Source organism: Lates calcarifer, linkage group LG5, assembly GCF_001640805.2.
Source record: "Lates calcarifer isolate ASB-BC8 linkage group LG5, TLL_Latcal_v3, whole genome shotgun sequence".
NCBI lineage: Eukaryota > Metazoa > Chordata > Actinopteri > Centropomidae > Lates > Lates calcarifer.
The window spans coordinates 11446283-11470430 of NC_066837.1; the positions used below are offsets into that span (position 1 = coordinate 11446283).

The window sequence follows — 24148 nt, forward strand, 5'->3', positions numbered from 1 at the left end:
ACTCCACAGGGCTGGGGTTCACCTTAATCTCTAAAACAAACAGAGAAGAAAACACAGCAGCACACTCCCACTGCTCAACACCAGGCTGGGTTAACACTGCGGGCATGTGTCAGAGTCAGAGCGTGGGTTAGTGCAGACAGACAGCCCAATGAAAGGTTGAGTCCTCTGGGGAGGGATGTGGCTCTACTGGGCTGGACCCGGAGACACCCTGCTGTATGTGACGAGATCAGGAAGTTTTCTTTTTTTTCTTTTTTTTTTTTTTTTTTACGTTTAACAGGAGAATCCACAGATCTCCAGTTCAGTTCAATTTTACTTTACTGTCAGTATGCAGACATTCAAAAATAAGGAAACCTGCTGAGAATAGAGACACCTGAATGAAAAATAAAGACAGGTGGAAAGAAAAGAAAATATTAAATAACAGTTAAAGTGCAAACCTGAGTCAGGACAATTTAAGTTTCACATGATGTCTGTATTCAGCTTAAAATGACCTAGGTGTAATCTCTCACAGTCTTTGTTTGTTACGTGTTTAGGGCAAATCTTAGATTAATTAATTCATTTGGTAATTATAATTAAGACCTATTAGATTATAATTAGATGAGGAGAGAAACATTCACCTGAAATTTATGGGTGCAGTATTAGATTACCTCGCTGTTTTCAGATGAAGATGTAAAGTTATTCATTTTATCTTGTAAGTAATGTTTAGTGTGATGTTCATTTCCTTTTTATTTTATTTGTAAACCCAGCCTGCGTTTCTCCTCGGCAGCAGTTGAGCAGATCAGTGTGTAGAGGACATGCAAAGCTTTCTCACACTGTCGACAGTGAAAGGAGACGAGGCAAATAAACAGGATCACAGTTGCGTGTTTTATTTGTCACTCTGAGCTTTTTATTACGTAAATGTAAATACATGTAAATTAGCGCTCAGACAATTATATATTAATTGATTTGTATATAGACACTGTGAATTTTCCAACTGTTTTGATGATTATTTAAGTCATTTATCAAACTAAGCTGTCAAAGACTGAACAGATTCAGCTTCTTAATGTGATTTATATCTTGGAAAAATGAAAACAAATTAGTTTGGACAATACACACACTAAGCAATTAATCAAAAGAATAGCAGATTAGAGAGAGAATAACATCATTTACAGTCTTGTAAATACTGTTATAGACTGGCATTTCAAAACTTAGTTACTTTAGTAATGTTCTCAAAATCTAACTTAAAAAGACAGCAATATACTTAACGCAACTCTAAAAGTTTGAAGATGTTTATGTGACTGCTGCTCTCAAATGGACCATAATGAAAATAATATAAAGACTTCAGATCTTCACTTGATAGAAAAATTTAAATTTAAAAGTTTTACGTTTTTCTTTCTCGTCCAGCAAATGAAATTCTGCAACAAAAGTCCAATAAAAGGATGAATCACTGACAGACAGTAGAAAATCTCCTTTACTCTCAGTCCAAACTGCAGCCAGAGTCCATGAGGTAAAAACTCCAACAGGACTGAGGATACAGTGTTAAACAAACCAGAGACAGTTTGTGGTTTTACATCTGAATTAAAAGTGTTTATTACATGTGGTCTAAATTAATATTTGAACCTGTCAACTTAAAGTTTAAGTCAAATAGTATATTGTGACTCAGAGTAAACACAGTGAATATGACATGAAGTTAATTCAGTTTTATCCTTCTGACTGTAATAATGTGTTTGATTGTATGTTTACTTCACTGCAGCCTCTGACAGATTTGATCGACGTGTAATGTCGTTTGCAGTGGACCTCACCCTTCTCCCTAAGACAGCTTCTTATGCTTTCTGGTTCTGAACAATTAGTGGTGAGTTATTTCTCAGGTACCCGTTGTTACTGGAGCTCAGGCTCATAGCTGCCATAGTTTGCTTATGCATCATGATCTGGCACTGGCTCAGCAGTTACTGTCTAATATTTGTTCATGAGCTTTTTATCTCCCTGTTTGTGCTTGTGGATTAAAAATACAGCTTATGCTGCTGAAAAGTGACCATACCGTCAACATGTGTGATTAAAAACCTTTAATAACACGTCGATGTGCTTCAGCCACTTCAATGAGCCTCAGTTGTGACAAGAAAACAAACTTTCACTCTTTTTAAAAACAACATATTGACTGACAGAGAAGACAAATCTTTGATCACTTGTTTTGTTCTAATCATTATTATATATGTATGAAAGACACATGAAATAAACCCATATAGAATGATCAGACGACTCCTCAGTTCCCCTCAGAACCTCTGCAGAGCCTTTTAGCACCTTTCAGCTCATTGCTCAGCTTTTCTGCAGCTTTGGTGGTTTTGCTTCTTATCAGTTTGATTTCCAACCACAGAGGCTGCAAAAACACAGATAAATCCACTGATGGTGCAGCTAAAGAGCCAGATATTTCCCCCAGCGAGTGGAGGAGACCAAAGTTTAGCTAAAATATTGGATTTACAGTCACCAGATGGAAACAAACACAAATCAAAATCAATGCTAATGTTCTTCTTTAACTACAGGATGTGTAAATAACTGTTTGCTTACATCAGCCTATCAAATTTATGAGGTGATAATAAATAAATGTTGTGTTCACTGCTTGTTATGCTGCTTTCAAGTGTCCAGAAAATTAATTTTATGTGGATTTTAGACAAAATAACAACAAATAAAACGAATAAAATAATAACATTTCTTTCGTGAGAAGCTGTTGTAACTCAGAGGTGAAGAAATCAATGCACAGATGCATTAATATAACTGCACTTTAGTTACCTTAAAGTTAAAATACAGTTCAGCCTCTGTGTTCTCATGCAGCCACTTCAGCGTTCACTTGAAGGCTATATAAGGGTTTTTGATTGTGCTGCTGCCTGAGCTGTAAACAGAGCCCCACCTCTTCCTGTTGAAGTGTACTTGGGTTTAGCATCAGTGAGTATACGTTAGGGCCTCCGCAGCCAAGGGCCCTGGAGCCATGCACTGCTGCCGCCATGAGAGGCCTCCACCTGCCCATCACAGTGCCGTGTGGAGACGCAAACGGTGGCTGGAGGCTGTGGCAGCTGCACAGGAGAGCAGGGCTGCAGCCAAGGCAAATGAAGGGCTCTTCACTTTGCGTCTCACATATACTCCTGACTGTGCCAGAGAGAAACGGCTCTCTCCAAACAAAGACAAACAAATGAGACATTTGAATTTGAACACTCCACTTTAACCATTTGGTGGCTGCAGGTAGACAGGTGGCAGGTGATAGGCACTGATAGAAGATAAGAAGCTCTTTAACAGAAGCCGAGACACAGAAGGACAAAGATCATGCTTTGTGCTTTGTATTGTGTATTAATGAACAGACAACTGGCAAAAAAAAAAAAAGAGGAAAAAAAAGGAAAATTTCACCCTTTTATTTGAATGAACTCAGACATAGAAAAGATACAAAAACCAGAACATCTTTTGTCATCTGTTTTAACTTTTAATCATTTAATCATTAACACATGCTTTCAAGCTGAGCACTTTATTAGGAACACCTGAACACCTGCTTATTAATGCAATTATCCAATCAACCAATCATGTGGCAGCAGTTCACTGCAGAGACAGGTCAGGAGCAGGTCAGGAGCTTCATGTTCACATCAGAAATGTGGCCTCACAGCAACAAGGTTCTGGGTTTGAACCCTGGTTCACCTGAATGTGAGTGTGAATGGTTGTTGTCTCTATATGTCAGCCCTGTGATAGACTGGTACCCTGCCTCTCGGCTTTAGGATGAGAGGTATAGATGATGGATGGATGTAGTTTGACACTAAAGACGTCTCCATCTTATGGTAAGGATGTTTTTGACGGTAAATTCAGTCTGTTACTGGTTGTTAATGATGTTACCAACAACTCACCCTTGAGAAACCTCTAAAGTCACATGCTAAGATTTTTTTTAATTTAAAGAATGAGCGCTGAGAATCTCTTAATCCAGATATTTAGTTTATTCTCAGATTCCAGTTTACAGACGACTAACTTTGAAATATCAGAAATGAAAATGACAACTAAAGTTTTTGTGTGTTACTTTACATTTAGGATGAAGCTGTTCATTTCTGTTTTTGAGTTTGTGTTAACTGCTGCTTGTGTGTGTGTGTGTGTGTGTGTGTGTGTGTGTGTGTGTGTGTGTGTGTGTGTGTGTGTGTGTGTGTGTGTGTGAGAGATGTCGTCTTGTTTGCATTAGCAGCTGCAGGGGCCTGGTGAAGATGCAAAGTCCATGACGGTTGACTTGCTCCAGACCCAGGCCAGTTTACATAACTGAAGCACTACACTGCCCAGGAAACCTGCCGTTAAATCACAGTGAGTGTCAGAGAGTCTGTGTGTCATGTAGAAGAAGAGGAAACCTGTGGATGTGTGTAATATAACAAAGAGCTGGCTCTTATTGATCCTGGAGTTAAATGTTGAAACTATCTCCTGTTGTTGTCGAAAATGTTTTCTCATCCGTCCTCAGTCTTACAAACCTGTGGCTGTTTGAACCTCTGTGGGCTGTTCCCTCCCTGAGGTCACATGACCATCACTGCAGAGTTGTTTGTCATATGACTACATGTGTAACTCTGCCTGGTGAGGGTTGTTCGGACGGCACTTTGTTACTGATAGCTTAAAAGATTTATGCAGTGAAGTGGAATGAGGAGTACAAGTGTGTAAAAACAATCCTGGCACAGCATGGGAGAACAAACAGGACGGAGTCATTCATTTACTGTAAAACATTAAAACAAACAGGGGTGAGGAACAAACACGCACACACACACACACACACACACACACACACACAGAGGTAGGACGGGTATTTTAAAACACATAAGCACATCTATTATTACAGTTATTACAGTTGCAGAGGATGGTCCTGCCAAAACCACCGGCTCATTCAGAGAGAGGATTTCTAACTTTCCAGATCTGATAATCTGACATTCACCCCCTCTCCACGTTGTGAGCTCTGCGGAGGTTTGAACTTCAACACAACACTCCTGTCACTTTTCCAGTGTAATACCCTGACCTCCTCCCGTCATCATCCATTGAACATAGTCATTTGGAGAAGTTTAAACTCTTCCTGCTGAGGTGAGACACACGCTGTATTAACAAGCTTGCGTATAAATCGTCCTCCAGGCTAGAAGTTTCTGGCGTCTCCTCACAGCCATTTCAACATTAATTAACAACTTAATTCATGTGAATCAATCTCATAACAACTGTTTAACCTTTAAGACTCTCATTTGACCTCAGGGTGTGAACAACCTGCTGCCTTAAGAGGCTCAAAGACTTGGGCCTCCTTTAAAAGTGATGAGGCCATGTGAGTAAGAAGTGAAGCTACAACAATAATCCAGAGGATAAGTTCATTTCACATTAAAGGAGAATACTGGGGTTATTCTAGATTTTTCCTAAAGACAAAGGCCAGTAAGCTGTTAGTAAAGCTGCCCACAGCCCACTGGTTCCAACTAAAGACACACCTGTTTAAATGCACATGTTTTTAAAGCTGAATAATTGAAGATAAAAGAAGCTGGGAACTGTCATTTTCTCAAACAGGAGGAAATAGTTCATTAGCTCTGGACTGTTTCCAACCACAGGTTAATGTGTTTTTACAGCAGCAGGACTATGTGTGTGGAATCAACTTAAACTATGATGTTAATATTCTGTTAAAAAACAGAGAAACATGTCACAACAGTGGCTCTAACTGATGTGTTTAATCGATTTACTGGACAACAAAAATGATACTGTAGATCAGGTCCCACATGTTAGGATCAGATCACTGATGGTTTCTGGTCTCATCATGGGATTTGTTAGTATTAATATAAATAAGAATATTTCCAGCCTTATCTTTGAATTAAAGCTCAGGTCAAAGGTGACACGACCAGTGATAATTTAATCCTGTCACAGGCCCCTGAGCTGATTTATTTACATGTGGTCTGTACCTTAACTCCTTGAATCAATGAATTAATGAATTAATCCTAGGATATTTTGATATTAGATTACTTTCAGTCACTCTTTAAGCTGCAGTGGATAAAATATCTAGTCTTTGTGCTGCCTTGAGATTCATGCAAATGAAGGTCTCCTCTCCTGCCAACACAAACTGTTTAAAACAAAAAGCGGCAAACAGTCCACACCCATCAGAGTCAATTAAAAAAGGTTAAATAACTTTGAACGGCTGCTTCAGATCCAGACCAGCTCCACGAGTCCGCCAACGACTCCTCAGTCAGCTCCGACTCATTATCCCTGAAAAAGCCAACACTTGCAGAGAGCAACATCTGAGAATAAACCTCCACTTTATTCTTTATTACAGTTTATCAGCAGATAAACTAATGATCTATGTTTTTTTCTGTCACTGTTCACAGGCAGCTGTGAATCAGGTTTTCTCTGTATGAGTCACACAGACTCTGCCTCACCCACTCCCCTCACCCCCCTCACCCAACAGAGACAGCATCTGTATCAGAGCTCACAATTATAGTCACGCCTGGCTGCAAATGTCAGAGGCTCCATGTCAGTCGGGCTCTGTTAGCATCCATGTTTCAACACCTCATAGATGTCTTGGCCTGCACGGAGCACAGGCAGCCGCACAGGAGCATTTTTCCCCTGCCTGCACCTGAAAGGAAACCTCAGTTGCACAATAGGATCGCACGTTAGGACGGTTCTACAGTTGAGCACCGTCCTCCTTATTTTGTTCTACTTCATTAACACGGATTCATTTCTGCGTGTGTGTGTGTGTGTCTGCTGTCTGACCGAGAGGCAGAGAGGAGGGTGGAGGTGGGTGGAGGAGGAGAGCTGTTGTTACCACACAGAGTTCCTGTGGCTTTGACAAAGTATTTCTCCATGAAGCTTTTTTCTGTCTTTTCTCCTGAGTTGTGCAGCACGGCTCGGTCTGGGTATGGGCATGTGATGGCAGGAAACTCAGTCCTCAAAGTGATGTCATTTAAAAACAAAAATTCACCGTTTTTTTTTTTTTAAAGAAAAGAAAGAAAAGAAATTAGCTCTAATCTGTTTTCTCAGTATATTTATGCCACTTGTTTGGTAAATATAAAACTACAGCCAGCAGCTGGTTAATTTAGCACACAGACTGGAAACAGGGAAAACAGGAAACAGCCCAGCTGTGTCCAAAGGTAACTAAATCTGCAGAGTGGCACAAATTAACATGTTACGTCTTGTTTGTTTAACCAAGGAAAATATTAAGAAATATTCCCACACATAAACTCCAGTAAAACCCTGACATACAAATGATAAATACAATGAGATGAAACCTGTTAGATAGTGAGATTTAGAGGTGCTGGTAGGTGGGTTTTATTAGATAAAGCCAGACCAGGCCAGGCCAGCTGTTTTTACTGTACAGACATGAGAGCGTTTCCTAAAATGTTAAATTATTCCTGCCAAAAAAACTGGGAGTAAAAAGCTCCAGCAGCAGTTGGAAGCTTCTACAGTTTTACCAGGTTTAACCTGATTTATGACCAGGTCTCTGGTGTCTGTATGTGTGAGCCCAGCACCCTGTCTGTCAAAAGCACATCCCCATTATCAAAGCAATAATAAGCAATTCATTTATTTAAGTCTTCTATCTTAACTTGAATATAATTGTTGCTTTAGTCGCAGGTCTTGCGAGCACAACAAGGCTTTTGTGTGTCGTTGCTGACAGGCTTTCAGCGCCACCTAAATCCTCTGATTCCTCAGCAGGAAGATACAGGTATTCACCCAGCTTCCACCGATATCCCTGAGCACTGCGCTGTGTTTTCTCAGCCGTCAAACTCCTGACATGTCTTTTTAAGCCTGGCAGATGAAGCACTTGTGGAAAGGGCCTTGGCTCTAAAAATGCATGTTTGTCATTATATGATGTTGAACCTGTCCATATGGTTTTAATATGAGGAGATGAGAGATTTTTATGGAAATTAATCAGAAACAGTGAGTAGATTTAGTTAGAAGGATGAGTAACACATCCTCAGGTGATAACTGGTTTCCAGCTTCGATAGTTTGTCACTCTGAAACTTTACTTTATTTAGAGCCAGTTTAAAACATGCAACACACACACACAGATGTAAACGCAGAATATATAAAACATAATGCAATACATAAGACCTTCTACAACAACAAACATAATGAAAAATAAATACAATTAACAGCAACAACATAAAACCTGAGATACATCTAACCATCATCACCTGACCAGGTTGTCAGTGATTAAAACCCTGTCACCATAACCACCAGTTTTATATGAAAACTATTAGGATCTTTTGCATCCACCAGAAAACCCAAACTCCGTCCTCTGTAGCTGAGCAGTGCCTGTTTGTGACTTCTTATCACAGATTGCACACATATGTCTGAGACAGTTCAACCAAAGAGTGAAATTCCCTGGTCAAATTGTTTGATTTTAATTATTTAGTTTATATGTCTGAGGACATCAGTCTTTGTAATTTCACAAGAAAAAAAAGACTTTATAAAAGTCCAGAAAATACACATAATCATATGTCACATAGACTCTTCAAGGAGTAGTTTGACACATGTAGGAAATGTATTCACATTATGATAATTAGAAATATGGGGAACAGCTTCGTCAGGACCAGAAAGACACATGACCTGGTGAAGAAATTTCCTGAAACACAGCCCCATGTGCTTCTTACACTTTGGCTTTTCACTGATCGAGTGAATCTAGTTAAAGTTGAACAGGAGTCAGTGTGTTTCCCCCTGTTTCTGGTCTCTGTGCTAAGCTAAGCTAAGCTAGCAGGCTGCATGGAGACATTAAAGTCGTATCCGTCCATTCATCCACTCTGTAAGATGAAGTTTGTTTAACACAGTGACATTTTCTGTCTAATAGATCAGAGTATTAGTCTCTTTTATCTTGAAGTTAAAACAATATTTCTACATGTTATTGTTATTAGTCATCATCAGCAATTAGTTATTAGTTATTTATAGTTAATTGTTCCGTCAGGATCATTAAAGCTCTTTCCACTTAAGTGAGAGAGCACAGTTATGGTGTTGTCACATCTTCATGCATGACCTGACTGTGAGACTTGAGCATGACCACTCAAACAGGATGTGGTGCAGAGCGGGCCACTGCTGTGTCAAGACGAGAGGGTGAGAGGTTGCAGTGCATTGGGTGTTGCAGGTCTCACGCACACCTGCATGTGGGCTGTGCAGAGGGAGGCTGCCTCTCTGACTCAGCCTCGCATGGCAACATGCCAAGTAAGACAGAGAGAGGGAGAGGGAGAGAGAAATCTAGACTGGTATGCTGTTTCTTTCCAGTGCCACCTGTGTGTCTGTTACTGTGGGATTTGTACCTCTTCAATCACTGACACATGTGGATTACCTGTGCTTAAGGCAAAAAGCCAATACAAGCCACATCTTGTGAGCAAGCAATCAGGCACTCAAACACAACATATCTTTGCCTTTGTGGACAGAATCATCTAAAGATCTGCTACCAGTATAATTGCTGTAATTAGACCTGAAAAACTTTGTCATTTCAATAATACCCTTCCCAATTGTAAACTGAATACATTTGTAAAACTACACTCAGACACCCTGAAGCTGTTGCTGTCGTAAAAACTATTTCACTTCAAGACGTTTGTGTTTTAATCGTGGATTTATTCTACTGGCGCTTGGTGGGTCGGGTGATAAGTGGTCTTTGTGGTTTTGCTCAGAGGTGCCTGGTGCTTGGCAGAGAGAGCTGAGCTCAGGTGTAAAGTCAGGTTAAAGGTGGGTCAGCTGTTGAGGAAACATTGTGAGTGAGTGAGTCAGAGAGAGAGAGAGAGAGAAAGAATAGAAAATAGTGTGGAACAATGCTGATAATCTCTCTCATCAGAAACCTCCTTACCTGGATCTCTCTCTGTGCAGGCGCAGGTGAGAGTCTGTCCCAGAGAAGATACCTAATTTTCTTTGTTAAGTTTCTTGTTGTCACGGTCTGCTCACCATCTGAGCTGTGAGGAGCAGGGTTTATATTAAACCTACACTGTATACTGTATGTCTGTTGTTATTCAGAATAAAGGGACAGAAGGAGTGAGGTATTTGAAAAGGTTCATACTAACAGTGCGTCTGTGGGCGAACTTGTATTCAAAGAGCTTAAAAGCCTGATCAGTAATCCACAAACCAACAAATCAAATACATTTAAAGCTCAGAAGATACAGTCAAAAAACAGATGTAATGTATGGAGAGTGATTTCATCAGCTGGTCTTTAGTTATAGAATGATTCAGCTTCATTACAACCTGGATCTGACTTTTATAGATTTGCCAGCCTTTGCAATGATACTCTGATAACATAATGATAACATTTTATGATGTTAATCGCTGAAATCTGACATCAAACATGGTTCGCACTGGTTTTAAATAAGAGAGAAAAAGTGTAACCTACAATGTTTATAATAGATGTGTTGGTCTTTGTTCAGGCTTTTGGTTTAAACTCTTCTTGCATTTCTTGGACTATGTTGTGGCAGATTTTGTTGACTGGTTTCCAGATCTCCTAATGGTTGATCAGAAACAATGAAAGCTATGAAAAGACAGAAGTTGTGATTAACTGGACTTACTCTTTAAAGGAAGCAGTGAATCTGGAGCTGAAGTGGGGATAAAGAAAATGTGAAAGGAGGATGACACAAAGGGTCTTAACATGTTGCACTGGCACAGGTGAAAAGATAAGGATTTATTCTGGTTTAAAATAAACACAGACGCTTGTGTGAGGTTATTTTGAAAGAGTTTTGTTCAGTGGGGTGAAGCTTTGCTGCCTGGCAAGTTATTCTGGATTCTTTCAGAAAATAGACTATATTTATGTCTGGGTGTCTACAGGGAAGAGGTGATGAAGAGAAGAGTGATGAGGAGGTGAACCCAAGTCAGCCAGAACCAGCTTCTCAGAGACGGGTCCAATGGTCCAGCAGCTGGCTGCTGGCAGGCTGAGGCCTGAAAGCTGCAGCTACACAGGTAATAAAAATGCACAGATTAGAGAAAAACCAGGACTTTGTGTTGCGTGTGTGCATGTCTTTGGGTTTTCACGCTTGTCTGCGCATCTGCATGAATATGTGTACACGATTTGGGCTTTGCTTGCAGGTTGATACACTCTGTCATGCATAGAGAGGTTTGAGCTGCACAATGGCGGAGGGCTGGGTGTGACTATCTCCGGGATTAAAGTCAGGAGAATAGATCCAGAAACGGACAGGTTCCACCGCCCAGATCGCTCAGACTCCTCCTTCACTGTGAGCAGGGAAACCCTGATCTGGACGAGCTACATTTAGTTTTCTTAACGTCTGAGTTTACATTAAACGTAAATGACACTTGAAGGTACCAGGTTTGAGCCTGTTCCCTCGTGTAAACGTGAGCTGATAAAACAGCTTTTTATTTTTAAATGTATTCTGATCCCCCCCCCCCCCTCAGCTTAATTGATTTGTTTGTGTATCAACTTTTTGTTTGGGCCTCCATTTGAATGGACTAATGCATTTGCACACCAAATGTTGTCCCATTTTACTGTTTTGCATGCTGTGCGGCTGGCCCTTAACCCGGCACCATTTGTCATGAAAGCCCTTCTCTCTTTTCACTGTTGGCTCATACTTACCAACCTTTTACAAACTGAAACACTGAGGAGAATTTATGAGCAGGAATAAGCTGCACTCAACTTAATGTGCTCAGTTCTGCCAAATAACTCTGAATCCAGACCCTCAGCCCTGTGCAGAGGAGGCTGAGTTTATTGTTGAGGATGAAATTAATCAGAAATTCTCTGAACTACAGTTTCATTCTGCCTGAGGGTGATTTAAGATGACTTTTCTGACACAGTATAATGTGTCTGATAACACTCTTGTTAACTCTAGTTTCCTAATTCTCCTATTTTTATATTATTATGTATGAACATCATATACATTATTGTAAACCAGCTGCTTTGTTATTTTCACACCCTTGTTTCATACAAACAAAACAAAACAATTTGTTCATTAATCAATTAATTAATCGATTGATAGAAACATAATCAGGGACTGTTTTGATAATTAAATAATTATTTTAAACATTTCTTATCAACTATAGGATTTACTGGTTGCAGCTTTTTAAATGTGAAGGTTTGATGTTTTTCTTTGTCATACATGACACTAAACTGAACGTCAGTTTGGCTTATGAGGAAATTATAATTATAATATATAATATAATTTTTTTTCTAGTTTTCATAAACATAATGAATAAATTGACACAATGAATGAATTCAAGTGAATGAATCAAGAAAATAATTAACAAATAAATCAATAGTGAAAATAATTGTTGCATCCTTTAATAATTAATGTTGCTGTTTTTCCACTATTTCCCATGAAAGATAAGATTTTTTCTAATTTGTTGTGTCTTGTATTTACATCTTCACAGATAGAGTGACAGACAGTTTGTTCCTTCATCATACACAGGTGAGACAGATTAAAGTCTGCAGAGAGAAAAAGAAGAGCAGGAAAATGATTTCATTTTTGTTTGTTTCACTATCAACTGTATCAGGTTGATTAGTGTAGAAAACTAAAAAAATAAAGAATGATTTGTTTAATTTATGTAATGAAATTAATTAGTAAATGAAACCTGTCATAAAGTAAAGTAAGTAAAGTATTTTGGCTTGTAATGGAGAGTTGTGATATTTCATTAAGTTACAATTTATACCTTTGCAACCTTTATAGTTTTACTTGATCAGCAGCACAAAACATTCACTGACTGAAATGGTGATCCAAATATACCTGTGCCAATACTGGCTTTAATTCCTCTCTGCTGTGGCTCTATTATCTGCTTTAGTCCCCTAACATTTATTAATTTGTTCTTTTTGTTTTGTAATTACCGTCTGACCCACAGGAGGTCACAGGTTGGTGAGAGGTTCAGAGTGAGGTCTTTCCTCAGTGGAACTCTGAGAGCTTATAATAATTTGTTTGTTATTTACATAATACATATGAAATGTCTGATGTTCGTGAGGCCTAGAATAAATAATGTGCGCTGTCTTCTTGTGTGATTAGGTACGATGAAAGTCTGGAGGACTGGAGCTGGTCTGAGGACCACACTGGCCCAGATGTGGTTTGAAGCTCTGCCTTACAGAGCCTTACCATCCCTGTTAGTTTAGTGAATTCGAAACGATCATTTGTGGATATTCTTCTTTCTGTTTTTTAGATTCAGAGCCAGAGAGACAGAGACCGTCACAGGTGGTGATGGTGTGAATCCAGAGCTGGCGTCAGACCCTCAGAGACCCTCATGGTACAAACACACACACATTCAGATAACACACCTCCTCCCTGTTCTCTGAGTCTCCTCCTCATTTCTTTCCTCCCCCCTCCCTCTGTGCTGCTGCCGCCACCGTGGAGCTGCCTGACCTGTCTTTCTGCCTCGTTTGTCATCTCCAATCACTTGGTCTTGGAGCAGCTCTGACAGACAGGGGTATTAGCTGCCTCTGTCTGGTGTTGAGAGCTGGGCTTTCCTGCTGAATAGAGAAACTATGTATGAACACCACAGCAAAACATGTAATGACACACACAGGCGCACTCCCACCGACAGCTGCTGCTCTTAGTGCAGGAGTGTGACTGTGGGAGATGTGATTTTCTTTTTCTGTCCTCATGTCTTCTCTCTTCTTTATTTCAATTGACTTTCTTTTTGTTTTCCTCTCTGCTGTGTCTGAGTGAACAGAACCAGCAGAGGAAGTTTTCACATCATTTACTCAAGTAAAGGTACCAATACCAAACTGTAGAAATACTCTATTTCAAGTAAAAGTCATTATTAGAATTACTATTAACACTGAAAATGTTACTTGAATAAAATATGTAAATACTATTATTAATATTGTTTAAAATGTGCAGGAAGTGCTGCAGAAGTACCTTTTGATATCTAAGTGTATATGTTGTAGCAAATACTTCTGTAATTTTATGAAGTATAATTTATTTTTATAGAGTGACATTTGACTAAGAGATGTGAATATTTCTTTGGCAGTGAAATGTAAGCACCATTTCATCAGAGGAATGAAATCACTTAGCGTGAAAACAAACAAAACTAAAACTGACATTTAGTTACACACGTCTAAAACTAACACAGAGGAACCGTCAGTGGGAATCTTCAGAACGAGCCAAAGAGTTTATTACTGTACATTTACTGTGCATTTTAACAACACAAAACGCTGTGCTGTGGTTTACAGAAATGTTTTGAACAATAAATCCTACATTCATGAGTATATAAATGAGAGGCAGATAAACACCTGATGCGGTACAGTTGAACTCTTTGATTGTTTTACATCAGGTCTTTATCAAACCTGAACATCATGACAAATTAAATCCTCCAAAAAAAAAAAACATAACTCAGCAGCTCTGTTTTTACATTATAAGCTTTATGAAGGCAGAAATTATCACAGGACTTTGTATTAATCTGCATTAGTTTTACCTCTGGTGTACCTGATAAACTGTGTGTATGCGGTAGGTTTGGAAACCTTGTGATACTGAGTAGATTTTAAAGCTCTTTCAGAATAAAAGCAGCATTTTGTAGTTTATATACGTTCTCCTGTACATCTGTCAGTAGGTGGTAGAACCAGTTCAATGTGCTGTAGGTGGTGGGAGGAACCAGAGTGTGATCCATATTGTTCCCCTGACCTCAGTGAATATGTGGAACATGTCTGTAACTGGTCTGGGTTCTTGCGGTCTGCTGTGGTTTGGGGTTGGACAGATCAAATGCAGCCTGCCATTCATGCATTAAGGGCTGCGGCTGATTCAGGTGTCAGATATGATGGAGTGCATGACTACGCTGCCAGTTTAAGCTTGCCATGGGTGGATAATCGAGCAGCTGAGTGGAGTGTGCAGCATCGCTTCTCTTCTTTACACGCAAACTGAACGAATAGTTGAAGCTGAGTCCTGCAGACTGGCCAGTTTAACTTGATTTTACAAGGAGAGAGAAACTTCCTTGGCTCTGAAAGAAAACACAAATCAGAGACATTATTTTCAGCTTAAAATCCATACAGTATGAGCAGCAGGTAAACAACCATTCAGCCGATAAATGTTTAAAAAGACCTGTGTCAACTGTGGTCAGGGATCATCTGGTGTTTAAACACAACACGGTCGGCTGTTAGAGTCAGAGTGTGTGTAACACAGGCTGCTGTGGAGAGGAACAATGGTCATGAAGGGTTTTATCTGCTGTCTCAGTGTCGCTGTGTCCAGGCAGGAGGCCACCCACCAGGAGAGGCTCTGAGGAATGCTTTTTACTGGATTGCTTGTCATGCCCCCCCACCACCACTCACCTCCTTCCTCCTCTTCCTCCTCCTCAGACCCACAGTGTTGGTGTGTGTGTGGGCATGTGTGTTACATACATTACCTGGAAAAGAGGAGTGTGTGCATGTATGTGTTACGCTGCGCGTTAGTCAGTGTGTTTGGTTTCGTTTGCCTAGACCTGGATTTTCCAGCTGTGACCACCACAGATACTGACTCTGAGCCAGTGTTTTACTCAGCTCACTGACGGTTTTTTTTTTCGCACTGAAAACTTGATCAGTCAATTATTTAATAGATTATTTACAGGCCTTGGTCTTTATACAACCTGCAGAAAGGTTTTTGTGGCCTTGTGTCTGGCTGAACTGTCAGTGGTTGGTCGAATTGCATTGTGGGTAGTGTAGGCATCAGATTTTGATGCAGAAGAAGACAACAAACAGCAACAGCTCCAGTCCAATGCTGAACAGGTGGAGGACTGTTTTCTGTAATTTTTAAACAGAAATGCCCTGGTTTACTATGAGTAGTTCAGTTAATAGTGAAAATCATTGTTTGCTGCAGCTCTACAGTTTTTAGACTGTGAGAGCAGAGACACCGAGTGAGGACTAAACAGAGCTGTGTTGTCAAACATGAGAGTTGGACTGTACCAGTGTTTATCTTCTCAGGCTGCTCTCAGTCATCACCTCAGACTCATTAATTTGTTAAACAGAGTTTGTCTCTGTCAAACTAATTACAGTTGTACGCCCTGTTAGATGCCAAGCCAGACAGCCCCAAACCCAGAGACATTCGGTTTACTCAGTTTTAATGATGTAGGAGAGAGAAAAGCTGGAATCTGAGAATATTTGTCATCACTGTATTCTCTGCTTCTGAATGTACAGAAGCTGAAAAAACAGGATAGAAAGAGCTTTATGATCAACTTCAGCGTCTTTTTGAACTTGCTGCATTTGACAGTAACTGTGAGCACTTTGTTTTTACTCGTGGTGGAAGAAGTGTTCATATAATTTACTTAAGTAAAAATAGAAACACAAAGTAAAAATACTACCTTTAAATATAAAAAGAAAGGTAAAACTCTTGTTCTCTCTCAGTAACCTCCACACTGAGCACTGTGAGGCTGGCACCACTAGAGGATGCTTTACTTCAGCTTTCAGTTTTACAGAGCAGCAGAGTGAGCGAGGTTCAGAGAGCTGGCACCGTTTCATAAACAACATTTGATGGGAGACGCCCTATATCCACAATATCCACCTGTACACATATGACAATGCCAGTTACTGTAGCTTGTGGTTGGCGTAAGTGTTTGTAGACTTGTCTCACCTGTAACCGGTCAAACAAAGTGCAGGCGGTGTCTATATTTGCTGTGATCAGCGGAGCGACAGGCCACAGGGTGTGTGACTGTGTGGCTGACATGCTCTGATGCTTTTCAAAAGACCAGGCTGAGTTAATCTGCTGCAGGACGTTACAGTGCCCCCCCTGTACTGATCAATCTGAACCCACAACTGAACATGTAAGTGTGTGTTTAATGAGTATGTGCAGCAGCAGAGGTAGAGTGAGGGTTAAACTGTGTGCATGAAGAAAGGGTGTAGGCAGATTGGCTGGTGGTGAGAGATAATGGGTGGAGACCATGAGGTGTCACCACAGGTCTGATGTTAACTTCTACAGTTATAACCTGAACTGACTTTGCAGACAAATACAGTTTCTCCACAGTTTAATTCATGATGCCATTAGCTCCACTTTCACAGCTGAACTTCAGTGTGCAGGACTCTGACTACAAACTGCTGCGCTCAGTTTATTTGAGCGTCACTACATTATATTTTACTCCTGTGCAGTTTAATCATGAGTGGATTAGAAATAAAATGTTTATTATCATCAATACAAACTAAATCTCTTCAGACAGTGAGGATTGTTGTGGTCATTTGTCCACAGATTAGACAAAAAATGTGCAACCTGTTCAGAAATATGTATCTGAAATATTATAGTGTAAGAATTGCTTTTGGAAACTTTAATTTTTATTAAAATACTGTGATAGTATAAATATAGATTAAATAGACAGGAATCTGATGATAGTCATTGCATTAGTTTTTATGTTTTGTATCTTCCACAAAGTTTGTGTTTTTATTCCACAAATCAAACTGAGTGTTTCTATCATTTCTAAGTTAAATAATTTAAGTAAATACAGGACTGATAGTCAGTGTTAGTTTAGATTTTGTAAATGCCAAGTTGCTGAATTTGAAAGATTATTTTAAATTTAATTATTTAGAATCATTTTTATTATTTTGGGATACAGTGATTTTGATATAATGCCATGGGTTGTTGCTTTATATATTGAAGCCACTAAAGACCAGCCAAATTATTTTTCTGTTCCTTTATTTATTTTATTGTGTGATCTGTGGCTGCAACACAACCTTATTTCTACAAGCATTTAATTACAGTTAGCTGTTCTCTCACTGTTAACATCAGTTATCAGAGAGGTCAGTCCATGTCGGAGGCATGGCATCTATGAGAGGAGAGGATGAAATCCAGAGACCATCAACAAAGACACACAGATGGTGCTGAGGCCTTGCTGGATTTCCATGAGTCAGCTGAGAACCCAGCGCCACTGAGATGTTACACATTGACAAGGTAAATTAATTATATCATTAAGTGCAGCCACTAGCCAGTATCTTTGAATATGGTTAGAAAAGGCAGATATGAGTCTGACAACAAATAATGTCTGTAAACTTTGAATTAGACTGACACAGTAAGTTCTCAGGAGTGGTGTAAGAAGAATCCAGTTCACTTCAGTAAAAGTACAGCAAAGTAAAAATACTCCATTACAAATGAAAGTCCTGCATGACAAACCTGCTTCAGTAAAAGAGACCAGATAAATGTCATGGGTCATGAAAGGAGACAAAGGAAGTGTAAAGGCAGCTAAACTCAGAGACAGGTTTAGAGTGAGTAAAACAGGTAGAATTGAATTTAAAAATTTTGGGGGGCATTTTTGCCTGTGACAGTGTTTTCTCCATGGAATTAGGCTATTAGTTATGTATCCAACCCAACCTGGAGAAGTGGATTGCACTTTGTCAGGCCTCTACCCTACAACCTGTCCAGCTTGGGTGTCCCACCTGAACACAAAGCTTCTGCTGGGATAGCTCCCAGGGTCACTGAGGCACGCACAACCCCTGACCATGATAAGGTGGCAAATGTTCAAAATAACCACATTTATTTATTTAAATAAATTTATTTAAGTAAATTCTCATCATGTAGAAGATCACAGATGAGGCTGGTGATGAGGTGGGGCATGCAATACCTCCACCTGAAGTTCCCTTCTGTTGCCCACAGGCGCCAGTGGAGGACTGTTAACCCTGGGACAGTTAAATAAATCAAGGAAAAAACGCTTAAACCCACTATCAGGGGCAATAAAGCTGCAGCAACTACCTACAGTATACAGTAATTATATGTTACAGGAGCTTGCTCATTAGCTTGGCAATTACAAGTTACATGTGGTTCATGTCCAGTTTGTCAGAAAACAGTTTCACCTTTAAATTCTGTGCACTGATGAGGCCTCTGGCGCATGGCTGTAAAGCCAAATCTTACATACACCAAAGGTTTTTCTCCGGGATGTATTTTAAGGACCAATCAGAGGCGGTTGCTAGGCGGACCAAAATCAGCCAATCAGTGACAATCCGCCAATGTTGATTGACGTATGTCGTCACTGGTCGCGTCATGTCTCGTTATTGGCCAGGATCATCTGGGAGGAGCTCAGAGAGGCGGAGAAACAGGTCGGAAAGCAGATTTAAAGCAAGTTTGAAGTATTGCTTCTGTTTGCCGGTACTGTGAGAAAACGTCGTTGGAAAATAGGTCTGGATGCTAAAAAACACTCTGGAGCTGCTTTTTGTCGTTAATGAAGAGGTCTGGATGCTAAAACAAACTCTGGAGCTGCTTTTTGTCGAACAGGAGTGAGACTGGACGCTGAACACACTTGTGGCGCGAAGGTAAGGCTAACTGTTGGCGGCTAGCGTTAGCATTAGCATTAATCTGTAATATCACGCATCCTGCGGCCTGCACTACGAAGGAAGTTCAACAAACCCAGAATATCTTTTCGTTATGTAGCTTCACTAAACCTAACAACCGCAGTCTGGTTAAGCGGTTTTAAGATGCTGGTTATCAACTGTTAAGTCAACCCAGGATTTCCCCGTTCGTGTGAAAGAGGCAGAGTTGCTAGTTAAAAGCAGCGTTTTCAGAACCACGAGCAAGGTACCTGGAGTATAAGAAGTAACGCTGCATGTCGTTTCGGTTCTGGCGACGTCCATAAATAACATTTACTAAGGTGAAATATGAACAATGTGAGTCTCATGACTAGAATTGAAACACTAGAAATAATTTCCAATTATTAAAGTCAGGGTGATGATTTATTGTGAATATGTACATGGATGCGTTTTACTTACTGAGTGAGCATTTCTGCTCTGTAGTCTGATGTGATTTATTCTAAGTTACTCTGAATATGTGATGCAGATAACGTTTTCCGGTGATTTAATTGGTCAGTAGTTTGGCTGTTGACGGATTTTGATCCGATCCTCTGAAGTTAACCTGCCCCGGAGCAGGTTAGTCGTTCAGCATAAGTTACCATGGTGATTTATCCCGATAAGAAGTGAACCACCGTTGTAAGACTGAAAACCCAGAGTTAAACCTGAACTTACCATGCTAACCGCAAATCCTGCTTCGTAGTACAGGGCTCTGGTCATTTTAACTCAGTTTATGGTAGTTTATCATGTCGCTATCATTGGTTTGTGGCTATTTGTGGACATTTTCTATCATTTTACGTCTCTAATTTGTTGTTATACACCTGGGTGTTAGCAGTAGCATTAGTCCAGCATTAACATTAGCCTTATCTTTAAATGATGGCTCTGGGGCTTTTTCCTGTTCTGTTTTTATTGGCGTGGGTTAAAGTGCGTTTGTGTTTCTGTGACTAAAGTGTCCCTGACATGAGTAGTGGAGGGTGGTAACTGTTTAGTAGCAAGTTTGTCTGTTTATAACTCCACTTGCATCTCTTTACAATTAATTTTCAGACATTTTACTGCTTCTTTGTAATCTTTGTAATGTGCTCCAGATTGGTCAATTGAAGTTAGTGTATGGCAGATTATCATGTTTTGTCTGTTTGTGGTGGCATTGCATTGTTTTGCGTCTCTAGCTGTCTGTTTTACATCTACTTATCGTCAGCTTCTTTTTTGGTTGTTTTGCATGGTATTGTGTCTTTGTAGTTTTGTGTCTATTCCTGGCCATTTAAAGTTTCTTTGTGGCTATTTTGTGTTTCAGTGGCAGTTAAACATCTCAATGCGATCGTTTTTTTTCTCCATCTTTGTCGTTTCTGTGTAGCTTTGTGGTAGTAATCTGTCCATAGCATCCATTGATCCCTGGTGTATATGTTATTGATTAGAAATTTGTTTGTGGTGACATGAGACTTTATTGAGCTCAGTTCTGTGTTAAATACAGGCTTGAAAACTAGATTTTAACTCTGTGCTCCTCCACACGTTTTAAGCCTCAAGACTAATAATGATTACTGTTAAAAATGATTATAAAAACCATTTTAAAAATTGCTTTTCTCTCTGAGATCAATAAAGTAGTATTCTATGACATGATTAAGTTATTCACCTCAAAACTCAAAGTGTGATCGTCAGGCTAGTGTTAAGTTTTCAGTGTTGTATTCTTCTACACTGTTCAGGTTTTGGAGGTGAACTATTCTTTATAATGAGGTTATTTGTTTTGTAATTGTGTTTTCCAGGTTTACTCGTTCAGCTGCTGCAGCCTGGACAGAAACACCAGCTCTACCTTACAAACCAAACAGGTATGTGTTCTGAAGATTTACCCAGTCTGAAAAAAAATGTGTTGATGAGCCGAATTATTAATGTTAGTAACAGTGCTATTGTTTAGTATTGAATGTCATAATAACTGATTAATCGTGTCTATAAATTGTCAGAAAATAGCACTAGTTATAATCATTTTAGTTTATTTTTCCCAAATATTTATTGTTATTGATTCTTAAAGATGTGATGCTTTTTCTTGTCATATGTGACAGTAAGCAGCCCATTTTCTGAGATACTGCTGTAACGTTTGGAAAATGTTCTGGTTCGGCTGTAATGTTGAATTTGGGGTTTAACTGTTGATGAGGAATAGGTCATAGTGTATTGATCACTTTCCTTAGTATCTTTCTCTTTTTATTTCCTCCAGGTGTCACCACTTCGTCCATGATCACAGAGTGTCTTCGTATGATGAACTTGTTCTTTGAAATCAGGAATGAAGCGTCCAGGTAATTCACAGCTTTACAGCAACTGTCCAACACTGAGCAGTGACAAATTTATCTTCAGTAATTGATCTGAAGTCCGAATAGTTTGTCACAAAAAGACATAACTCATTATTAAAGTTTATTTACATAGTTCATGAATGTGCAGTTCAACGAAAATTAAGAATTTAAACATCAGCCCTCTCTCTCTCTCTCTCTCTCTCTCTCTGGTTCTCACTCTCCCCTGCTCTCCCTCTCGCTCCATCTCTCTCCCTCACTTTCTTAAGCCTGGCGCACACTAAAAGATTTTTAAAATCTTGCCTGATTTAGAAAATGTGAGAGACCACACACAACAAACAATGTCAGATTTCACAGTTTTGTTCTTATAGTGTGTGATGTGCAACAAGACCAACACAGCACACCACACACTAACAGATTCACCACCAACAACCAGAGTCTGGACTCTCAAAACTCCAAATCTCACAACTTTAGAGTAAACAAACATGGTGGATGATGTGTCTCTTGTTTGTTGTGCGCCCATCCTCAGTCAGCGTGCTTCCTGATTGGCTATCGTTCTGTTTCACAATCCACAGAGTGCATGCTCCACTTTCCTCTGTGCTCCCCCCACACAACAGGATTTCTGATCTCAAATATTGAACATGTTTAATATTTATCAGGGCGGCTCCAAAAAACGTCATAGTATTTTTTTGTTTGTTTTTAATCCCTCTCTCTCTCTCCCTTTCCCTCTCTTTCTTTCTCCCTGTGTCTCATTCTCCCTCTCTCTCTGTCTTTCTCATTAGTACACCAAATCAGAATGTGAAGAATTTATTCAGTTCAATGTCACACAAGGCCATTTTGCTTCATTTTGGCTTCTATCAACCAAACTTAGTTCAAATTTTTTACTGACTTTGGAGAAACAAACATTTGCATCCACTGCTGTTGTGTGAATATCAGGAGCTGGTGGAGTCAGTTCTCCAGTCAGAGCAGCTTCTTCTGTCTTTGTGTATAAAGCAAATTTAACTCTTGGACTAGTTCTGATTAGTCAAGTCCACACTCTGGCTTCTTCTCTTGTTTACTTCTCTGTGCTTTTATTTTGATGTGTTAAAAGTCACACGTTTATATTAAAGTTTGTTGTGTCTTTCTCCACAGAATTCAAACTTGAACCATTAAATCACAGAGAGAAGAGATGTGAAGACATTTCCAGAAGGTCAGTGTAAAACTATAAAACTTTAAAAAAAAAAATACATTTCAAACCTTGAATAGGTCTAACACATTAAAAAAAACTTATAAAACAGTTTTGATAAATAAGGTTAAATATTCAACCTTTAAAGATATATTTTAAACTAACATATCATTATGAAACTTAAAAAATGTAAAACCCTTAAAATATGTCTGAACAATGAGTGTAAACCCTTTTAAAAGTTAAATATATAACCATTAATTTTCAAAATGTTTAAAATGGAACTAAAAATTAAAACATGAGAATCATGACATGTTTCTTGTAATAAAATGATTTCTATAGCATCCCTTTCAAAATAGAGAAATGTGACTCAAAGGTTTAGGAAGAAACTTGTATTGGTTTTATTTCAGACAACATTTAACAAATCACAGCAGAGATAATGACAGACATTTGACCACAAGGAAATTCTTGTTAGAGCTGGTTAGGGTTAATGTAGTTACAAGCACATTTTCCAAAGATGAACAGATCTACTTAGCAGCTTTGTGACACAATTATTACTTAAATAATTTTATCATAAGCACTTGAATGTTCTCACAGGTCTTAAATGAATACATATTAGTCTTTGGAAAATGTGCCAATGACTACATCATAGATGGCAGAGAGAAACAAAGTGTTTTTCAACAAGAAACCAACACTGTTTGCAGCAGTTAGATGGTGGAGGTCTTTTATCGAATTAACAGCTTTGTAACACTTCCGACTTCTGTTTCTTTCATCCACTTCAGGTCTTCAGCTGCTGTTGTCTTCTCCTCCTGCAGAGACAAGAACACGTGTTAATCACAGAAACTGATCAGTAAACCAAAATATTTTTTATGACATAGTACTCTGACATTTTTTGATGTTTTTATGCCTTACTATTACTGTGATGATTTCTGTCAGTTTTTGACACCTTACTGTACTGTGACATGCACCTTAAGACAAAGGAAAATAGCCATCTTACCTTTGTATTCCACAGACACAGGTTAGATTTTCATTTTGGTATTTTGCTATTTCAAACAGTACAATATCACTACCCAGATCCAATCATTTACTGTATACATAGTCCTGTTTATACTGTGTATAAGTTTTACATATTGTTATACATCTTGTCTTGTATAATGCGGTTTTCTATTTTTGCTGTTGCAACACTGAATTTCCCAGTTGTGGGACTGATGGATTGTTTAACTCAAATAAATACTTCTGAACACTGAATATTTTGCTGGTCTGTTTAATATTGTATGAAAGTGAATATTTTTAGCCAGAGGATAGAGTTTTTAGCTTCAATTATACATTTTAATTGCAAGTAGAGAATATTTCTATATCTGCATCACAAAATCATATTTGTGATATTAAATAGAGAAACTCAACTCAAAAGTTCTATGACATTTTTGACAGTTTTTGACACCTTACTATACTATGACATTTTTGACAGTTTTTGAGGCCTTACTATACTATGACATTTTTGACACCTTACTATACTATGACATTTTTTGACAGTTTTTGACACCTTACTATACTATGACATTTTTGACAGTTTTTGACACCTTACTATACTAT

The 24148-nt window shown here is 39.0% G+C and overlaps 1 long non-coding RNA gene across 2 annotated transcripts; it reads left to right on the forward strand.

Moving 5' to 3' along the window:
* Positions 1-1287: 1287 nt before the first annotated feature.
* On the forward strand, positions 1288-23793 carry LOC108873413 (uncharacterized). Of its 2 annotated transcripts, XR_001959472.2 has the most exons (9): positions 1288-4293; positions 10735-10866; positions 12286-12323; positions 13060-13143; positions 17577-17738; positions 20878-20940; positions 21324-21402; positions 22525-22582; positions 23338-23793. It is a non-coding gene; the product is annotated as an uncharacterized LOC108873413 (long non-coding RNA). The 2 variants fall into 2 exon arrangements; XR_007813237.1 differs by lacking the exon at positions 17577-17738 and having other exon boundaries at positions 1291-4293.
* Positions 23794-24148: the final 355 nt, after the last annotated feature.